The sequence below is a fragment of the Solanum lycopersicum genome, chromosome 8 (genome assembly GCF_036512215.1).
Source record: "Solanum lycopersicum chromosome 8, SLM_r2.1".
In the NCBI taxonomy this organism is placed as follows: Eukaryota; Viridiplantae; Streptophyta; class Magnoliopsida; order Solanales; family Solanaceae; genus Solanum; species Solanum lycopersicum.
In genome coordinates this window covers 47,462,287-47,475,699 of record NC_090807.1, presented here as the reverse complement: position 1 = coordinate 47,475,699, position 13,413 = coordinate 47,462,287, and positions in this window count along the sequence as shown.

Below are 13,413 nucleotides of genomic sequence, written 5' to 3'. Positions count from 1 at the left end.
GCCTATAAAATTAAAGATGTGGCTCAAGTTTTGTATGAACAATGGAAGAAGGAGAGACCCATTAGAGAAGGTCCGGTTAGTTAGGTTTCATTCAAGACAATTTTTCTTGATATGTTCTTTATCTTGGATTAAGGAAGAGGAAAATGCAATAATTCATCAAACTTAATTAAGGGGGTATGAGTGTGAACAGATGTTCCTACTATGGTGGTGGATTCTAGGGCTAAGATGAACAAATTTGTTATGGAGATATTAGGCCTTGTGGTTAATGAATATAGGTCGGTTGTGTTGATTCCTAGCATGGACATATCTATTCTCATGGTCCATGATTAAAATTTGAGGTGCAAAAGATTAAGAAAATTGGTAGGGAATTGAAGAGGATAAGAGCCAAAGATGGGAACTGTTCCAAGGCTAGATTTGAGGTTCAAGATAAGTCAAGTTTCAAGAAGAGGTTCCCCAACCAAGGCCCTCTTAACACTCTAAGGGTCAACAAAGGTAGAGTGGATAAACCTAATTATCAAGAGGAAAAAAGTGATGGTCCTTATGTTGAGAAGCCTATTTGTGCTAAGTGTGGTAAAAAACATGAAGGCATGTGCCTACTTGGCACGGGTACTTACTATGGTTGTGGTAAGAGTGGCCACATGAAGAGAGACTTACCTTATGTTGAAGTCTCAATGGAAGGTAGAATACTCAAGCACAAGAAAGTGCTCCCAACCATGATGGTCCTAAGTAAAATCACATCTATGCTCTTTAATCTCGAGGTCATCAAGATAGCTCTTTGAATTTTATTACTGGTACGTCGCAAGTATTTTAAATTAATGTTTATGCATTTTTGGATCCCGGTACCACTTTGCCTTTTGTAACTCCTTTATTGGCTATGAAATTTTATATGCTTCCTGATTTCTTAGATGAACCCTTTTCGGTTTCTATCCCGGTGGGAGATTTTAGTGTTGCTAAAATATTTTATAGGGGTTGTCCCCTTTCATTGCCTAATAGAGTCACATTGGTTGATTTGGTAGAGTTTGACATGTTCTACTTTGATGTTATTTTGGGGATGGATTGGATACATGCTTGTTTTTCTTCCATTGATTGTAGAACTTGGGTAGTAAAGTTTAAATTTCGTAATGAACTCGTGATGGGATAGATTGGGGGGGGGGGAACTTAGCTTCAAATAGTTTCATGTGTTTAAGCATGTATTTTATTGCTAAGCGATGTCTCTATCATGTTGTGAGAGTCGAGGATATTGATTCCGAGGTTCCTCCATCAGAGTCGGTCCCGTAGTGAAGGATTTTCTAGAAGTTTTTCCCGATGACTTACCAGGAATTCCTCCCAAATGGGAAATACATTTTGTTATTGACCTATTGCCGGATACGAAACCCATATCAATCCCTCCTTAAGAAATGGGCCCAACAGAGTTGAAGGAATTAAATGTTCAACTCAAGGAATTTCTAGAATAGGGTTTTATTCAACCATGCATATCTCCATGGGGTTGGGTGCTCTAGTGTTATTTGTGAAAAAGAAAGATGAGTCTCTTCAGATGTGTATTGACTACCGACAATTGAACATGGTCGTTGAAAAGAATAAGTATCAACTCCTTAGGAATGATGATTTGTTTGACAAACTCCAAGAAGCAAGTTACTTTTTAAAAATTGACTTCAGGTCAGGCTATCACCAACTTAGGGTGAGAGCTATTGATATTCCAAAAATGACATTCCAAACTAGATTGGGTCATTTTTAATTCTTAGGTGATGTACTATGGTCTTACATATGGTTTGACGACTTTCATTGACCTCATATACAAATTTTTAGAGTTATCTTGATTTGTTTGTGATTGTCTTTATTGACGTTATCTTGATATACTCTAAGAGTGAGGATGGTCATTTGGACAATTTATTGATAGTTTTGAAACTCCTCAAGGAAAACCAACTCTTTGCCAAATTTAGTAAATGTGAATTTTGGTTGAGGTCGTTTGTATTTCTTGGTCACATATTCTCTAATAAAGGTATAGAGGTAAATCCGAGAAGACTGATGCGGTCAAAAGTTTGCCTAGACTTTAGTCCTACAAATTTCCATAGCTTTAAGGGTTTAGACGGATACTATAGGAGGTTTGTTGAGGGTTTTGCATCTCTCACATCTTCATTGATGGTCTTGACCCAAAAGAATTCCAAGTTCAAATGGTAGGAATCATGTGACAAGAGCTTCCAATTATTTGAAGGATAAACTCACCTCTGCTCCGGTGTTAACCTTACCGGAGGGAACCGAAGGGTTTGTGTTTATTGGGATTCTTCTAAATAGGTTTGGGTTGTGTCCTTATGCAACACGGCAAGGTTATAGCATATTCCTCTAGACAACTCAAGGTTCATGAGAAGAGCTACCCAATTCATGACCTTGAACTAGCGTCTGTAGTATTTGCTTTGAAAATTTGGAGACACTATCTTTAATGGGGTACATGTTAATGTGTTTAGCGATCACAAGAGTCTCCAATATGTGTTCAATAAAAAAGATTTGAACTTTCTCCAAGGAAGGTGATTAGAGCTATTAAAATATTATGATATGAGTATCCTATACCACCCCAAGAAAGCCAATGTGGTTGCAGATGCCTTGAGTCATGTCTCTATTGGTAGTGTTTTGCATGTTGAAAAAAAGAAAGGGAGTTTGTCCGAGATGTACATAGTCTTGCCCGGTTGGGTGTCCGACTAGAAGATTCTCAAAAAGTGGGTGTCATGATCCTTTATAATTCAAAGTCATTCGTTTTTATTGATGTGAAGTGTAAAAAACATCTTGAATCTATCTTGATGGAATAAAATAGTCAGCTCTCAACATATATATAGAAACTTTCTCTCAAAGAGAAGATGGGTCGCTAAGGCACCAAGGAAGGTTATGTGTACTGGATGTAGATGGCTTAAAGGAAAAAATCTTATAGGAGGCCACCAAAATGTACTGTGACTTGCGTGAGATTTATTGGTCAAACAAAATGAAAAAGAACATAGCAAAATTTCTAGCTAGATGCTCAAATTGCTAGGAAGTCAATGCCGAGCATCAAGGACTAGGAGGTATAACTCAAGTTATTGATATCCCAATTGGCAGTGGGAATATGTCAACATGGACTTTGTGGTAGGGTAGCCTTGTACCCATTGGCAATATGAATCAATACGGGTTATGGTTGATAAGTTGACTAAATCAGACCATTTCCGTTCCATCAAATTTTCTTATTCGGTGGAAGAGTATGCTAGATTGTACATTAAGGAGATTGTAAGGTTGAATGGGGACCCTTCATCGATCATTTTGCATAGAGGTTCCCATTTACATCTAACTTTTGGAGGTCTTTCCAAAGTGGGCTTGGTACTCAAGTAAAACTTAGTACCGCATTTAACCCTCGAACTGATTGTCAAGCGGCGCGCAACATCCAAACACTAGAAGACAAGTTGAGAACGTGTGTCACTGACTTCGATGGTAATTGGGATGACCACCCACCTTTGATAAAAATTTAATACAACAAAAACTACCATTCAAGTATTTCTATGGCACCATTTGAACCACTTCATAGTAGGAGGTGTCGGTTTTCGGTTGGGTGGTTGGAGGTTGGTGAATTTGCACTTCTTGGTCTCGAGGTAGTCTATGAGGCCAATGAAAATCAAATTATAAGATACTAATTAAAAACAACTTATAATAAGCAAATGTCATGAGCCAAAAATAGAAGAAGGGACCTTGAGTTTGAAGTAGGTGATTAGGTCTACTTGAAGATTTCACCCATGAAGGGATGATGAGGTTTCGTAAGAAGGGAAAACTTAGTCACTGGTATGTTGGACCTTATGAAATTTTGAAGCAACTCACAAAATTTTTACTAGTTTATATTAGAAAATGAATTAGCATCGGTTCACCCGGTGTTCCATGTTTCCATGCTCAAGAAATGTATAAGTGACCTGGTGTCTACTCTCACGTTAGAATGTTTAGGGGTGAATGAGAACCTTTCTTATGAAGAGGTTTCGATTGATATATTAGATCATATAGTCAAGAAATTGAGGAACAAAGAGGTTGCCTCAGTAAAAGTCATATGGAGAAACCATCTAGTTGAGGGTGCAACATGGGAGGCCGTGACCGACAAGAAGTCCCAACACCTTAATCCTTTCCTTTTATTCCTAGATAAGGTTGAAGTTAGTAGTTCCTCTTAATTTAATATAAATTTAGAGTCATATGTGTTGTTGACCATGATATGAATTCTATGTATGTGCACATTTATGTCCTTGTAGAAACTTATGCTTTAATTGAGTTTTCATAAAATATATTCTCGTGGTTAACTTGGACTTATATGTAGTGTGCAAATTGGTGTTGTTTTGAGAAGAAATTTTATGTCAACTATTTGATGTTTATATTGAGCTCATACTTAAACAGAGAAGGTAGTTCCTTCTAATGTGATGTGAAATGGTGAGCTTTTATATGTGATAAATTGTGGATTAAGTTCCTATGTTTTTAATACTATGATTATGTGTTGAAAGGAGTTGAGAATTCCTCCTATGAGCTGTGACTCATCATATGATTGTTTTTGTTGGGCTGTTAGTATCGAGTCTCTTTTTTTCCCTATGAGCGGTTTAAGGTGTCATTTAGGGAAGAATGATCCAAAGGGGGGATATGGTAAAACCCCAGAAATTCTATAACCTAGAATAGATCCTCACAAATTGAATGATGTTTAAAATTATTTTTCCAGTCCTAAACTAATTTAATAAAATTTATTTAGAAGTGGTAAATCCTAAACGTCAAGGGACGACCATGACATCCGGAAACTAGTGAAATCGAACTAGTAAACGTCCTTAGGTCTTGTGAAGGTCTAGGAGTGTCGTATGAAGACTAAAACATATAAAAATACTTTAAATAGGTAAATTAATATTTATAGGTTCAAAACTTTGAGGACCAACTACTAAAGGACCAGCCTAGGGGTCCTTGGGAAGGACCTAACTATTGGCCAAAAGGCTACCCAAGGTAGCTGGCGATTGTACATGAAAGAAAGCAGTCTGCGTCGCGGACTTTATTCACCTTGGGACAAAAAGCTTAGTCCACGTCATGAAGCATTGTGGACTCTACTGTCTCAAAAATTAATTTTAAAAATCTTGTGGGAACTCGCGACGCGGACTTGTTTCTCGATGAAAAATTTGAAATTTTGGGTCATGTTTGACATCACAAAAAAGTCAAATAATGTGAGAGGTCTTTTGGTTTTTTATGGCAGGATTATATATTAATTTTAAGTCGGTTTTATACCATATTTATCAACCCATATCAAATCCCCAAATTGGAACCCATTACTCCCACTTCTCTCTAAATTATTTATCTACTCAACCTCCTTGAAGATATATTGAAGCTTGAAGAAGAAGGCCAAATCCCAAAGTTTTCTACTCAAACTTGTGGCTAAAGTCTTGATTAAGGTATGACTTATTTCAGTCTTTGGATTCCTTTCCCCAAGAGGTCCCTTCAATGATGTTTTCAAACTCTCCTAAATCTAGGGTTTTTCTCTATACATAGGTCTTGTTTGAAAAATAAAATTATTAATCAATTGTGATGAATTATGATAAATTAATGTTTTTTAAGTATGTAATTATGGTTAATTATTGTTATTCACTCAAGACTACATTGGACCCATGTTCTTACCCAATTTCATAAAGACCTTGACTTGATATAGTGAATTGTGATGATGATGAATATGTGAATTGGTTGTATTGATGTTAATTATAGTATTACTTTATGAATTACCTAGTTTTATGTATTTATTATGCATACTTGGGTGATTGAAGTATGAAGTCCCATGAATTGCAAAAAGTTATGAATATTGGTTCTTTCTTGAACTCAATTATGTAAGATGAATTACTTAGATAGTGATAATGTTGTAGCTAATATGTTGTTGTGGTGTTGATGATAAGGTCCCCTCATTCTTAAACCAATACACTTGAATCAGCTATGACGTATTGTTGTATTCCATGTTATGTTGGTTATATGATTGAAAGGTATTTCTCATGATTATAATGAATTGTTAAAGTGAAATGTTTACTTACTTGCTAGTATTTATAAAGTTTAAGGATTGTTCTCACTTGTGATCACCTATGAGCTATTATGATGACATGTTTACATAAGAGTCAAGTAGAGGCTAATGTGAACTTGTTTTATGACTAAAGATGATTACTAAAGGGAATAGATTCTAAGAACCAAAAGAGCATGTGAATGAGATTGGGGCCTCACGTTTAGTAAGACTAGTTCCCCATATGGGCTTCCTCACATTTTTTAAGTACAGATTCCTTAAGATATGTGTTGTCTCAAATATGGAAGCCCTCATGTCTAGAAAGTTATGGTTTCTAGTAATAATCTCCTTGACCCTAAACTAGGTGCCCACATATGACTCTAGCTCCGTGGATTCACCTAGATAGCTATGTACGAAAAGTTACACTTTAGGAAAGTGTTAATCCTCTATTTTCAGTTTGGGAATAGAACATCGAATTCCCTTTTATTTTCGGTGTGGGAATTGAACTCGAATTCCATGTAGCTCACATGGTCTAACGTCGCTTATTGCAACCTCTTTTCCTAATGTAAAATTAAATGCATAAAGGAATTGTATGAATTCTCATTAGGGCTTTTTTTTAGGGGATTCCTATATAGTGTGAGGAAGGGTATGGGACTTCTATTACACATTGCACTTGTGGATCCTATGGGATGGTTATAGTAGTGTTCTTTTGTGATTAAGCTGATTATGACTCATGTATGTTAAGCTATGTATGGTCTTTATGAATATAACAAGTTATTATGAAATATGAGATTATGAATCTATGTAAAAAGGAGAATTCTCTAGGTCATTCTTATCTTTGAAAAGGGTTATAGGGTTCTATTCTTTGCATTGCACAAGTATTGCTTGGTTGTCTACATGATGGGTTGATATGATGTGTTTTTAAGCTTATGATCCTTACTTTATGTGTATATTGGATTTACTTGGCAAAAACAATGTTTTGACTAAAATGTCCTTTTATACATGCATTGATGATTTTTATGCATAGAAGCCATAATTAGTACGTATGATTTACCGACCCATATTTTCTTCCCTTTTTCCCAATCAATGTAGGTTCGGGCCATTGAGGAATGAAGGTCGCTTTTCAAGGATACTTGGAACTCCCTTCACCATGTTTGTGAGTCTTCATGTCCAAGGACAAGAACCTTATGATATAGATTTTAATTCTTAGCTTATGTTGGAGGAAATTATTGCATTTCCTAATTCTAGACTTCTTGTTAATGTAACGATTAAGTCCCAAATTTCTATATTCCCATGTTAAGATGGTACGAAAAGACGAATTTAGATTCTCTTCATATATGAAGCGAAGTTGAACTTCCGAAATAAACATTTTAAATATTCCCGCATTTTTAATCAATGATGCATGATATTACGAAAACTAAGGGCTTGTCTAAGTCTTGTTCAAGGACGAAGACTCCGATTACGACAAGGGGGTTCTCCCCAGTCTATACAACAACACGGAGAAAATGCAAATACAATTCACGTAAGAATCTCTTTTTGAAATTCAAATTTTAGTTGTATCATGTATGTTTTTCTCTGTTTTAATTTTTCCTTGGGTTGTATTATACATGAGTGACTGTGTGTTATTTTCTTCTTCTTTATGTTGAATTCTTTCTAATTTGTTTTAGCCATTGTTGGTTATTATCTTATTTTTAGTATTTTGGTTCACAATGATTTATGATTTGCTAAATCGGATGAATGTTATTACAAGCTCATTATATGATTAAACAATTAAGTAGATTTTGTAACTAATATTTATGCTTCAAATATGGTATAAATTGAAAGTTCATGAAATTGGCTATCTGTATTACCTACTTATGTGGTTGTGAGAGACATGAATAGTGAAGTTAGTTATCTCCATTATGATTTTTGATACATATGGATAGAAAAATATTTAAAAATTGTTTACATATAAGTGGTTCGTTTCCACAAACAAAATAATATGAAATTTCCATCATAGTTTGGTATGAGCATAGACTTCTAGATTTTGTGCAGAATGGTTTCCAATTACTGGGCTCATGAGGTCTTCTAGAACCTTCACCAATCAGGCTCCACCTTGATGGATGGCCAAACAACCTTTGGGTGATGTTCATGGGTCGTCAAAGGGGTCGTAAGGTGGGTAAAATTAGAAGGGGTTCTCTCCTAGTCATTGGTCGAGGACAATTGATCTCTAAACCGTTCGTGAAGCTTCACACAAACTGTGCAGTCATACATGAAGGGGCTTTATCAAACTAAGAGTTTAGCATCAACTTTAAATGATCATAGCTTTTAGCAAAAAATGAATTATGTGAACAATAACCTATCAAATTAAAGATAATTGTTTCGTCTTTCCGATGCCACCTAGTTAGCTTAATTCCAAGCTTGTAGTTAAAATATATTCTCGAAAGAATGAATCCCTATCAGGCAGAGTTTCTTCACAACCCGTTAGATGGGCCGTGGTGGCATCCTTGAGGTCGTATCCTTAGTTTTTATGCTTTTGGATCTTTTCATATTTATTTTAACTCAATACTAAACAATTTTTACTTCTACCATATGACATATATAATGATTTTTACCCTTGAAATCACCCAAATCAATTCACTATCTCAATTGTTTTTTTTAAAAAAAACCAACTCATCCTCTCAAATATTTTTCTCTCTAAAGTTTTAAGCAAAATGATAAGTTTTCAGGACAAGCCTAGAACTTCACCATTCATAACTAGATTTTGGCATCAAGATATGATTGTATTCACCTATGGAGTCCTTTCCTCAATAGGGTTCCTTAATTCTCAAATTTTGGAATCTTCAATTCCCCAACCATGTTAGGGTTATATTCAAATATCATGTGTTCCTACCAATGTTAATCTAATTGAATATTTTGTCTTTTTATGGATTAATTAAATAAATTTTAGGTTTATAAGTTGAATTCCCAAGAACCCATGTGAAATCCATATTTTCTAGAGTTTGTCATGAAAAAGCATTTGAATCATTAAGATGAGTTTATGAAGATATATACATTCTTTATGAGAAACTATTCTAGTGGTTATAAGTGTAAGGCATCCATGTTGTTGTTGTGAAAGGATTTCTCACATACACTCTAAACAATGATTGTGAAAGAGGTCTCTCACATAAATTATTCTTAGAGTTGAAAGGAATTCTCAACTATGCTTTGAGTCAAGATTTAGGAATTATTCTAATGATGTCTTTATCTTGGATTAGTTGCTTAATTGTACCTTTCAATGTGTAATAATATGACTTTAGATTGGATATGCTATTTGATGTTCATTTCAATAGATAATGAGACAAATTAAGATAACGACTATTCTGTGGGATTTACGGTTAGCACCAAGAGCATATTGAGAAAGAATCTTATTTGTAGCTTGAGGTCTAGTTTACAGTAGCAATTTGTTTCTCCCATACCTATGTGCCCCCATATGATGAATGTATTTGAAAGACATTAGTTTTTTTTATCCACGTGAGCTAGATGTTCATGGTCTTACCTTGGCAAGAAGGACACCTTTTTGCGGTGATGGGCAGATACTAGATTCCATGTTAATAGCTCAAATGGTCTTAATGTCGGATAAGATAATTGTCTCATAATAATAAACTAAGGTTACTTATATAAGTATCACATGAATGACTTACGGATGATAGTTTGCATTGACTATGTTTTATGACTTATATTTCTAACCCTTATTCCTCATTATTTAGCTTGGTCATTGCATATGAAGAAAATGTTCTTTTAGCATGATTTCTTACTTTTATTTATTTCTATAATAATTGAAACATTTTTGTACTAACACATACTCTTGCCTACATTCTTATAAAAAATATAGGTTTTGAGGCTCAAAATTTGCATCCCTTTGGCTAGAGTTCACTACTCTAGAGTTGAATATTAGTGAGTCCTTATATCCGAGGAATAAACTTTATTGCGTATTATCTTTATTTCTTTTTATATTGTATCTCATGTACGGGTTACATCCTTATTAATCTTGATGAACTAGATGGCTTTGAGACTACGTTGTACTTTCTCTACATTTTATAAACTATTATGTTTGAAATTATCTTTTAAAATCTCTTGATTTCAAATTATCTTGTATGATGAATGCTAGGTGTATTGTTTAGGTGCCCTCGAGGTCCTTTACGCCATGTCACATGTATGATATACTTTGAGTCATGACAGTCCTTCACTCTAATGATTGATACTACGTAAAATAGAGATATAGTATCAATTCTACCGTCATAACAAGTGGTAGAAGATAGAGATAGAGACAGAGGTAGAGGCAAAGGGAGGGAGATACCTACCAAGAATGGACCTCGAGTCATCATGCCCCATTTTTGAGTTTAGATTTTGATCGAAAGAAATCTTGGGGACCATGTATTTAGCCACACTACTTTCAAATATGAGAGTGAGCTACTTGTATTCGGGTTTCCACAAATCTTTTTCATTCTGATGTCTTTATTTCTGGAACATTAATACTCTTAATAATTCTATTGTTACTTATACTATTAATCTTTTTACTTAGATGGTTTAGTATGATCACTTTCTGGATTCTGAAGATGTAATAGTTTAGATTTCTACTATTTTATGACTCATTTTGTGACATAGAATTAGTTTTCATTTTTGCCCATATATTTTGGCTAGAATCGTTAGATGTTGCATGAGTTAGGCTGTTAAGTAATGGTCCGCTCATAGATGTATTAATGTGGGTGGTATTCATGGTGGTTTGTATTGCGAGATCATCAATTTAGCCCATTATTATTATTATTATTATTTTATTATTATTATTATTATTATTATTATTATTATTATTATCATTCATATGTTATACAAAGGGTTTCTTGGATCATAAGTGATTTTTATTGTCGGTCACACATTTGGTATAGAGAAAAGGCACACCACTTTCAGTATATTAAGATTTAAACCATGAATTTAGAGGCGAACCTAAAAATATAAAGTCAATGATTCCCATTTATATGATAATATAATTCTGTATGAGAATAACTATATTCAAAACAAAATAAAATATTCATAAATAATTAGTAGATTGCTTAAATTCTTATATGCTCATAACTATCACAATAGATTTATCCTAGTATGAATTGGAGGAAGAAAGTGAAAATATCAAATTGGCAAACTATGATTTTTTTAAATTAAAATAAAATATCTCTAAGATTTCATTATAATAAGAGATGTATTATCTTAACCTCAAACTTGTCTTATATATTTCTTCTAACAACAGGGACATGTGCATAATCCTAGGATACAATGTGGTTTACATCCACGACAACATTTACCCAAATAAATACTATCTTTCTTAAAAGAAACACTCCTTCTTTTTTCCTTAATACATCCATAAATTCCATCAGTACAAGTCGGAATTCCAAGTTGACAAGAAGGAGCACAATCTTTTGTTGTTTGACACTTTTGATATTTTCCAAATACTATACATGACTGTGAACCTATATCAAAAATAAAAACAAATATTAATGTCATTAGTTCAAGTAAAATCATTGAAAATACATAGAAATAAAGCAAATATAATTGCTTCAAGTTACTAGCCTTATTTTAATAAAAATATAATACAAATCCTAAATGTTAACCTTTATGTGTGTGTATAAAGAAGAAATTTCATTTACATAGCATCTAAGAAGAGATAATGAGAGGGAGAGGTAAAGGGAGAAGGAAAGATAAGAAAAGGGGAAAAAGATAAGAAACTTTACCGAGCAAAATGAAAACCCAAAGAATAATGAATGCAATGGTTGATTCTTTCTTCATATTTTATACAAAGTCATTATTTCTCAAAAAACAATGATGATCTTTTTATTTTTGATTATTGATTCAATGTAAAAGTCTTCATATTTAAAAGACATAAGTGATATACCAACTTTTCAAGTGAAATTAGTCATTAAATTTTAAATCTAAAAGAAGTGAGTAAATTGAAAATTCAATGCAACTAGTCAACTATGCTTTGAAAGCTGGAAAAGAATATTAATTAGTTTTTGCACTTATTTTTGAGATTAAATAAGAACTGTATTTATCAAATCTATATTGGTGAGTTCAATTTTGACCGACTCATATCTAATTTTGATAACTATTTTGTCAAATAAATATTTTAAAAATACATTTTGTTTATTTATATTTTTAATCTATTATATAACTTTTGTCTAAATTATTAGTACTTTTCACAACGTAAACAGTTGTAAGTTGCACTAACATTAATCAAATTAATCTTAGAACTAGCTACACCTGAAACTAACCCTACACCATTTAATCAAACTCAAGTTTACTATATAATATAAGATAATATTTTATACATAAATGAATTGAGTCGCCATAAACGCAACTAAATCATCTAAAAAAAACCAATGCAGAAAAACCCTAAAAACTGAAAGTCACCATACAAAAACTCTAACAATATCCAACTGATATACACCCCTAAAGATAAACATAACTAAAGTCAATAGTCCATGTCCAAACAAATGGATAAACAAATATAGATAAATGCATGGAATCCAAAAAGACAAAGCTCACCCTTAGAAATGAAATCAGATGTCTCTCAACTAAGTATTCAGACCTATCGCTACATGATTTGTTATAGAAACAATTAACAGCCAAATTGAGACTCTAAATCGCATAGCATGAAACAATAATACAATAAAAAACTAATGCATAAACATGTCCCACTTGATCATAATACAAATATCAGTCCTCTCATAGAACCTCAATCTAATACACAGTCTTCTCACAAAACTTAATCCCAAACAAATATACATCATTTACATCTCCACAAAATATCTCACCCTTTACCATTACCATAAGGACCTAGACTATCCCAAAACCTATATGGTGTATTAATAGTTTCAGGGGACAAACTGATTCTTTTTTCAGGAAAAATCACGTGATGTTTATTTAGTAAAATTGTCTTCCCAATACTTTAATCGTTCTCACCTTCTTTATTTCACAATTTAGAATATTGTTTATGAAATTGTCTAATGAAGCTCTTGAAATTGTAGAGAAACTACCATCAAAATTGTGTTTTTTCTTTCTTAATTTGAGTCTCTTCTTAATTTTCTTAGTGTTTTATTGATTTTGTTTCTTTATTTACATATAATCTATAAATTTAGTCTTTGCCATTGTTGCAATTTCCCACCATGATATAAATTTTTGCAACTGTAACACCCCGAAAATTCTATGACCTAGACTATAGTATCACCTATTGAATAATGTTTAAAATAATGTTTCTAGACCTATACTTGTAACAACCCAAAATTGACTATGCTAACTAATGCATAACGTACCTAGAATGCCTAGATTAGACCGAGTTCACACGAATTGATGCGCGTGGAACCAAACCTCTAACCCTATGAATCAGCCAAGACAACCAACTTAGT